The 9,859-nt window shown below is 35.3% G+C and overlaps 1 long non-coding RNA gene across 1 annotated transcript; it reads right to left on the bottom strand.

The window, feature by feature from the left end:
* Nucleotides 1–1,505: 1,505 nt before the first annotated feature.
* LOC132740931 (uncharacterized) lies at nt 1,506–6,849 on the bottom strand. Its single transcript, XR_009627225.1, has 2 exons — nt 6,537–6,849; nt 1,506–1,755 (listed from the first exon to the last, which is right to left on the bottom strand). It is a non-coding gene; the product is annotated as an uncharacterized LOC132740931 (long non-coding RNA).
* Between the last annotated feature and the right edge of the window lie 3,010 nt (nt 6,850–9,859).

The following is a 9,859-nucleotide window of genomic DNA, read 5'->3' as shown; positions in this document are numbered from 1 at the left end:
ATGTCCACATTTTACCGAAGTATTTGTTTGTTTAAATTAGATATAGGCGTACGGCGACTGATACTAAAAGCAGGTAGCAAGTTCGAGTTTTTTTGTTTTGTTTTTTTAAGAATTTTGGACAAAATGTTAATAAAACCATCGTGTTGGGAATAAAATTAATTCATTTTAGCAGCCCAGTATCTTCAGATAATTAGAAAAAATGTTTGGTGAAATTGTATTTGATAGTTCATGTAGCGAGTTAACTTGACATTGGGTATCTTTTTTTCTCTCTCGGTAATACTCTTGCATGCAATGATGTACGTTTTGTTAAAAGAAAATCCTGTATTACAATTAAATAATACATTTAACCAATATATATATATACACTTTCGAAACCCCTCTCAAACCACGGTGGCGTTCTCCTGACGTGCAGGAAAAATTCAAAAACACCAAGAATAGCAACGTACGATCAACAGCATCGGCGCAGCAACAAAGTGACATCGCATAGAACGCTAACCGGCGGCATGCACTTTGAGCATCCTCAAAAAGTCGGCGTTCTGGTAATAACGCACTTGGGTCGCCGTTAAGAACATCGCAAAAAAAACAGTAAACTCTCATTCAATGCAAAAGAGCTACGTAAAAGAGCACATTTGTTGCAGTGTTAACTCTGATTCTATGAGGCTTGAGATTGTATGGATTTCTCTGATATTTCGATACGTATCGCGCTTAAAGTGCGCGCCTATTGCACTTTTACGGAGCTCTGTATGCGCCCTTGCAGCAAACGAAATGCGCGGAACTGCTACAATTGTGCTCTCAAGGCGATTCTACAGCGCTTATCGGCGTGTTACGCGCTTATCGGTGTGTTAAAAATAGTGTCAATGATAAAAATAAAAATTCGTTTTCTGATATGGCAGATGCAGCTGGCGCACGACTATCAGTTGAAGTGCAATTCTTTGACAACGATAGGGTAGAGCAAAATGGCATGAAAGGCTTTAAGTTCGACCATACTGTCGTTACAAAAATGAAGATTTGTATGCTTGCTCTGTTTTATATTTAGTTAAAATAAACGTCTATAACACGCCGCAAGCGCAGTAATGTATAAGCGCCACGAAAAAGCAGGACATGATCGCTGTAGAGAGCATTGTATGCGCCGCATGACCGCAGACAATAGTCGAGTCAAACGAAATAAGCGCAGCAATGCCTTGATCGCCGTGAGAAATCCTTAAAATTTCCATCTAGAACAAAATTTTTAGATTTTTTCTTGTGATTGCGATCTTTGAAATTTAACAACGCCGTGCTAATGCAGTGGAAACGTGGTATATGGTGACAGGGATTTCATATATGTTCTAGCCAATAAATCAAACATCGTTCTAGATCTAAATACAATGTGTTTTTTTTTTTATTTCTCACACATACATCAAAGTTCAAGCTCTATCATTTTGTCTTTCTTGGCTTTTGAATCTAACTCAACTGTCGAAAATGGCCTTATACTATGTACCAAATAATAAAAGCTTCAACTCAAGACAAAATATAGTACTTCTTTTTAATCTAAAATTGTGTATATTTAATTGTCTAAAACAAAGCTCCCAGCATGCATTATGACAGTATGTGTTTTCAGATGACATTTTTGTGTAAAGCGTCTGTAGCACAATGAGCATTGGAACGGTCTCTCTCCCGTGTGAAGAAGGTAATGTCTCTCTACGCGTTGTTTAGTACTGAAAGTCTTACTACATTGACTACATTGATAAACACGGCGGCCATCTTGTATGATTTTGCCTGAAATTGAAAATGAAGAATGTTTTAGAAAATGGGGCACTAAATTTAATATAAAGTTGGATCCAATATGGTTAGAATAATACTACAATACTGTCACAAGGCAAGTCGCCCATAAAACCTGGACAATGGGAGCTTTAATTACATGCCTTACCATGGCAATTCATAGAACGAATATGTTGCCGATTAAACTTGCTTTTTGTACATTAAAGGAAAATACCTTTTAATACGAGTCACCACCCCAAACCTATGTGGACAGCAAATGCTGAAAGTAATATCATGTAAGACAATGGGAACAAGCAATTTCTAGCAAATTCCAGAAAAATAAAATACATTTTGTAGTTTTTCACATCAAAGGCGTAAAACACTATATCACAAGGTGTAATCTGGGGGAAATGTAAGTAATAATAGCCGCAGTGTTAGTTATTAAATACGAATTTATTTTACTTCGATTGTGTTGAAAGCCTTTTGAACCACTCTCAAATCTGTTTCTAGAAACAACCAGTACTGAGCAATGAATGTAAAGTTTCTTTCTGGTGTAGTAGTGGACAAACATGTGACCAGTCACACAGTGCCTCCGAAGGACAAGTGACGCGTAGTCAATGTCAAAACTATTAAACAACTTACAACATGAACTTTTAAAAGGAAATTAAAGAAATGAGCCGCGTCACGACAAAACCAACATAGTGCGTTTGCGACCAGCATCCGCGCAGTCTGATCAGGATCCATGCTGTTCGCTTACAAACACTATAACAAGTATAGAAACTGATAGCGAACAGCATGGATCCTGATCAGACTGCGCGGATGCGCAGTCTGGTCTGGATCCATGCTGGTCGCATACGCATTATGTTGGTTTTGTCATGACGCGGCTCAAATGTCTTTTCCAAGTTGTGCACATAACAACCAATTGTTGTCAATCATTGATTCGATTTAAAAATAACACAACAATCTTATCAGATAGGATTCGACCAAGAACTGTCAAAATGGACGTACTGGTTTTAGTAAGATCTGTGGTTTTCTAATATGTTCAAATACCTCTTCTAATGCTAAATATCTGATAAAGCATTTACTCTATCTTTTAACAAAACAGTGATGATGAAACTAAACAGTGGGGCAACTGAGGGTTTCCACTACTTCTAAATCTGAAAAGTGGTCATGTGACTTTTTACAGTACTATAGTTAAGTAAAATATACATAACTTTGTGGTCGCTATACAAAGTATAAATCCATTTACATAAGTTGTATCACTTTGGTTAAATTGACATTCTTACATTTAGTCCATTGTATAGAAGACGTAGAGCTTGATGGGGGCACGTTTATCTGTCATATTTATGAACCTTTTTCATACAGCCAAAATATCTCTTGCCCCAAGAGAAAAAATACTTAGCGGAAGGAATATATTATAATGACACATTATTTCAAAATTGATAAATGTCCATGTATATACAATGTTTGCTTTACAATTTTTACATTATTTATAGACTAGTTATCTTCCCTTTTAAGAGAGAAATATGGCGCATGCATTTTCATAACAAATGATATTCCTGATATTCTTTGTTTATAATGTTTGCTGATGATGTTGCAAATTGTGCTGAAACTGCTACAAAATTACAACAACAACTTAATGTAATTGATCAATTTTGCTTGAACACAGGCATGGAAATTAGTCTTGACAAAACAAGAGATAATAAATAATTGTATTTCGAAATGGAGGTTGTCTTCGTAATTATGAATCTTGGTCTTTTCGCGGTCAACCTGTGAATACATCGGCTATTTATAAATATATGGGTTTGTTATTTACTCCACAACTATCATGGAATGAAGCTCATGATAAATTAGCTTCACAAGCCCAAAGAGAAATTTTGCCATCAAAGGTTATGCAAAACCATTTGGTAATTTTCCCATAAAGGAATACTCAAAATTTTTGATATAATGATCAAACCTATTGTTTGTTTTGTATCACAGATGTGGGGGTATGAATTTTGTCCAACTTTAGAATCTGTTCATAATATGTTCTGTAAGGGTTTATTAAATGTTCGAAACAATACAAATACAAGCATGGTGTTAGGTGAATGTGGTAGACTCCCACTTTGTATTACTACTACTTACTTATTATACAAATTACATCCGATATTGGTGTAAACTATTAGTTATGCCACCATGCCGTTATCCAAATCAATGTTATTTAATGTTAAAATCACAAGATGAAGCTGGTAGAACTTGTTGGACTAGCAAAATATTAATACTTCTGGATTTGGTTACATCTGGATTTCTTAAGAAATATGAGTTGTGAATATTTTTGTTTTCAGTTTTGAATTACGCATAACATATTGATAATGTTAACAATGCCAGTAGATGTCACCATTATTGTTACTATAAAAGCTTATTAAATGTAGAAGCCTTCTTCTAATAGAAATCCTTGTAAAACATATGCTAAAATTCGATGTTCAAATCACAAACTTAATGTTGAAATCGGTAGGCATTTAAATATACCTTTTCAAGACCGATTTTGCAACTTTGTCTCGAAAATCATTAAACTTATCACATTGACTGTGAATATCATGCTTTTTTTCATTGTAACAAATATTTAGAAATTTGAAATACCTATTTACTAAACTGGTATAATTCCGGAACTGAATTACATAACATTTATGAATTACTTTCATCAAATGATAATTTTATAATTCAGAAAATCTCTACTTATATTTACCATGCACCTCATGATCTGTATATCATAGTAGTAATTAAATGTAATAAGAATGTGTCAAAACTTTTAAACGACAGAACCTTATAATGTTAAATATCACATTTTGTATGATATGTTTTTTGGGCCGGTGGCCTATATTTACTGAATTATTCTTTCGACTTGACTTGTTAGACATAATCCGCCACTCGTAATACTGGTCAGTGAACATGAAAAATGTTTATTCCAATATTCTGACTTGATAGAGATTGTCCAAGCAACACAATAAGTTATTGGAAATATTTTTATTACAATAAAACTAGACTCAAACATTCAGCGTCTATTCTAGGAGGGGGGATTGGGGGATTCACTCATATTTTTGAGAATCCCCCCCCCCTATTTTTTCAGAGGCAGGGGGAAGTTTTACATACAGAAAGAAGGAAAAAAGATCAACAAATGCAATAAATTCTCACTTTTCCATAAAAATCCCCCCTGTTTTTGAATCCTAGAATAGACACTGAACATTAGCATTTTAATCGCATATCATTTTTTCAGCCAGCTAACAGAATACAAAATTCACTGAAAGCATACATGAATTAATACCAGTCAAAATACAACTGTGTTATAGATTTATGTGTTTTCATCTCTCAAAAAAATAATAAATTTAAGCAAACAATAAAGAAAAACCCAAAATGTGTGCACTACATATATCGTCGATGCCTTATACCTTGACCTTTCCAAATCAATAGAGGTCATCTACTAGATATGACAAACTACTACACTAAATAAAAAAAATGATCCTACTGGTTACTTAATTTTTTTTAATGGTCAAGGCCTATGACTTTTTAAGTAAGGATTATAATAATTCGAATACTCTGAATTATAAAGCATTCAGACAACAACCGGATGTACGAGTACAACAAGAATCAAGACAAGCTTGCATATGTAATTTGTATATATGTACAAAACAGGAAATCAACATATATTTTTTTTCTCAAATTAGTACATTCTTGAAATAAACTACATGCCTACAGGTAAGCCACAATATTTCAAGAAAATGAAACTTGAGAAAAATTTACTAAGATTTTAATAAAAAAGAAAAAGATTCAACAAATAATTTACATGTTATGTGCGATTAAACACTGATTTTGTGGATATTGTGGCCATTGTAGATCAATCCTCTTTAAGAATAATATCAACGATAGCCCTATTTCTAATTGTTGTCTTTGATTTCAATCAGACGACAGGTTATGAAATATAAATTATACTAGTAAATAATGCTTCATCTTGACGACCATCGAGAAAATAGTTCATAGACGCTGACATGTCAAAATATACTATATTGGTAAAGAAAAAAAGACATGCATACATTGTTTGGTCGATTTTTGTACATTTATTTAATTACGCTATGATAGACCTCTTCTAGTCTCCAAGTGCTTTCAACTTTAGATTTTTTTGACAATAAAACATAAAATATATCATTAGTACTGAACGAATTTGCCAATAGTGATAACTTAAGGTTTTACGCAAATTTATGTTTTAAAATTTATACAAAAATTTATGTAAATTTCAATACATATGTTTATGCAACACTAATATTGACGACAATCACATGGATGGGGCCAATTTTAATTCCATGGGCATTATAAAGATAGAACTATGTAAAGGGCCACTATGAAATGTTAGATACTATTAAAGCTCTAAGAACATGCCCGCCTTTTAGTTTCAGAGAATATATTTTATATATCTATATAATATAAAATAAGGATATGATACAAAAAGCTGAAGACAGATCCAATTTTGAGCCCATAGGCAATGCGACACGATTTATAGACTATATGAGCCGTGTCACTACAAAACCAACATAATGCGTTTGCGCCCAGCAAGGATCCAGACCAGCATGCGCATCCGCGCAGTCTGATCAGGATCCATGCTGTTCGCTATCAGTTATTCTACTTGCTATAGGGTTGGCTAGCGAACAGCATGGATCCTGATCAGATTGCGCGGATGCGCAGGCTGATCTGGATCCATGCTGGTCGCAAACGCATCATGTTGGTTTTGTCGTGACACGGCTCATATCTTTTTGTAGAAAACCACTTACATCACAGATAACTTAGCCGTCAGTCGTGAGTGTGTAGGATTGGACAAAAGTTTAAATAAAATAAAATCATAACAAATTCTGTTTCCTCAAGTGTAACCCCATATGTGTTTTCAGCGTCTCCTTTTGGTTAAATCTTTTCTCGCAGATATTACACTGGAATGGTTTTTCTCCAGTGTGTATTAAGAAGTGTCGGGCCGCACGATGTTTGTTGGCAAAGACTTTTTTGCACAGTATACATTCAAACGCCTTCATGTTGTTATCCATAAGTCTCTCTCCTGTAAGATAAAAAAAATGATTTAGATTACAGACAAACTTCAATGTCATGTGACAGTTTTATAATCTAAGAAGATAGTTTTGCTTGTTAAATTTTGTTTTGGGGGTTCTTAGCGGCCGTTAATTTTTTCCCTCAACATTTACCTTACCATCTAAGCTTAACCATTTTTACGTGAATGAAGAGGATGACTTATCAGAATTAACTAGACCTATCACTGAAGGTGATTAATACCCCCACCAGCAACTTTTTGAAAAATAAGTAGTCTGAAGAAAAATTTCAACACATACTATCAACTGTGTACAAAGAAATATTTCCATTAATTGTAATCCCAACCAGGGTCTCCAAATAAGCTTGCTTTTCACAAAGTTTGATTACAATATCTCATTCCTAACTCCAGTTATTGTCCGAAAACAATTTTTATTTTTATTTTTCAGTAACAGTGACCTTGACCCCAGGGGGTCCAAAAGTAATACCACCGGGGTCTTTACATAAGCTTGATATATACCAAATTTGATTACAATATCTCATTCTAAACCCCAGTTATAGTCCGGAAACCGTTTTTCTATATTTAGCAGAAGTGACCTTGACCTTGGCCACAGGAGGTCCAAAAGCAATACCAACCAGGTCTACATATAAGCTTGCTAAACAACAAGTTTGATAACAATATCTCATTCCTAACTCTAGTTATTGTCCGAAAACTATTTTTGTATTTTTAGTAACGGTGACCTTGACCTTGACCCCAGGGGGTCCAAATGCAATACCAACCCAGGTCTTCATATAAGCTTGCTATACACCAAGTTTGATTACAATATCTCATTCCTAACTCAAGTTATTGTCCGGAAACCGTTTTTCTATTTTTAGTAACCATGATCTTGACCTTGACCCCAGGGGGCCTAAATGCAATACCAACCCAGGTACTTTTTGAAAAATAAGTAGTCTGAAGAAAAATTTCAACACATACTATCAACTGTGTACAAAGAAATATTTCCATTAATTGTAATCCCAACCAGGGTCTCCAAATAAGCTTGCTTTTCACAAAGTTTGATTACAATATCTCATTCCTAACTCTAGTTATTGTCCGGAAACCACCTTGACCTTGACCTCAGGGGGTCCAAATGCAATACCAACCAAGGTCTTCATATAAGCTTGCTATACACCAAGTTTGATTACAATATCTCATTCTTAACTCAAGTTATTGTCCGGAAACCATTTTTCTATTTTTAGTAATGGTGACCTTGACCTTGACCCCAGGGGGTCCAAATGCAATACCAACCCAGGTCTACATATAAGCTTGCTAAACAACAAGTTTGATAACAATATCTCATTCCTAACTCTAGTTATTGTCCGAAAACTATTTTTGTATTTTTAGTAACGGTGACCTTGACCCCAGGGGGTCCAAATGCAATACCAACCCAGGTCTTCATATAAGCTTGCTATACACCAAGTTTGATTACAATATCTCATTCCTAACTCAAGTTATTGTCCGGAAACCGTTTTTCTATTTTTAGTAACCATGACCTTGACCTTGACCCCAGGGGGACTAAATGCAATACCAACCCAGATCTTCATATAAGCTTGCTATACGCAAAGTTTGATAACAATATCTCACTCCTAACTCTAATTATTGTCCGGAAACCATTTTTCTATTTTTAGTAACGGTGACCTTGACCTTGACCCCAGGGGGTCCAAATGCAATACCAACCAGAGTTTCCACATAAGGTTGCTATATACCAAGTTTGATTACAATACCTCATTCCAAACTCTAGTTATCGTCCGGAAACCATGATGTGGACCGACCGACGGACGGACGGACCGACCGACCGACCGACCAACCGACCGACCGACCGACCGACAAGCTGACTCCTATATACCCCCCCTAAACTTCGTTTGTGGGGGTATAAAAATAATTTCAAGGTCATGCTCTATTATCTATGCAGTCATTTATGATCAAATTTTAAATACTTTATATCTCGAGAAGATATAATAGCATTAACATGCATAGCAGTCCTAATTTAGATTTCAAGTAGCCTAAACTTTGACAAAACAACGAACCATACATGCAGATAAAATCAGAGGTTATAAATCTTTTTTCAGAAATCTACAATCTTAATAAACACCAAAATACACAATGTAAATGTTTATTTTTATGCTCCCCAAAGGGTGAGCATATAGTCGCCGCTTTGTCCGTCCGTCCGTCCGTCCGCTTTTCTTGTCCGGGACATAACTTTGAAACAACAAGAGGTATCAACATCGACCTTTGTAGGTAGATAGATTTCATTGAGTAGGTGTGCAGTGCACAAAAAACGTAACTCTGCCTTGTCTAATTTTTTGAATTATTGCCCTTTGTTAATTTTCACACTTTGAATATTTTCAGGGACATAACTCTAAAACTATAAGAGATGTCAACCTGAAACTTTGCAGGTAGAAAGATCTCTTTGAGAAGTTGTGCGATGCATAAGAACCGTAACTCTCCCTTGCCTAATACTTGAATAATGTCACATGCAAAACTTGAGGTCGCAGTTCTTTATTATTCTACTTTAATGAAATAATTATAATAGATATGTATGTGAGAAGTTAGCAGTGAACAGTGAGCTAAGCAAAAAGGCATTTCAATTTATAAAGGGAAGGTAATGATCTGCTGTAATGCTCAGCTGTTTTGGGCATCTAGCAGGGCATTCCTAAATATAGTGTAAAAATGCTCTGCTGCAATACTCAGCTGTCTTGGCAATCTAGCAGAGCATTCCTAGCTTTAGTGAAAAAATGCTCTGCTGGAACGCTCAGCTGGCTAGGCAATCTAGCAGTGCATTACTAAATATAGTGTTAAAATGCTCTGCTGGAATGCTCAGCTGGCTAGCTAAGCTGGCTAGGCAATCTAGCAGGGCATTACTAAATATAGTGTAAAAATGCTCTGCTGGAATGCTAAGCTGGCTAGGCAATCTAGCAGAGCATTACTAAATATAGTGTAAAAATGCTCTGCTGGAATGCTAAGCTGGCTAGGCAATCTAGCAGGACATTACTAAATATAGTGTAAAAATGCTCTGCTGGCATG

This window comes from Ruditapes philippinarum, unplaced genomic scaffold, assembly GCF_026571515.1.
Source record: "Ruditapes philippinarum isolate M1 unplaced genomic scaffold, ASM2657151v2 ctg5884_1_1_1_1, whole genome shotgun sequence".
NCBI lineage: Eukaryota > Metazoa > Mollusca > Bivalvia > Venerida > Veneridae > Ruditapes > Ruditapes philippinarum.
Note: the sequence above shows the minus strand (reverse complement) of the source record. Positions and strands in the feature narration are given on the sequence as shown.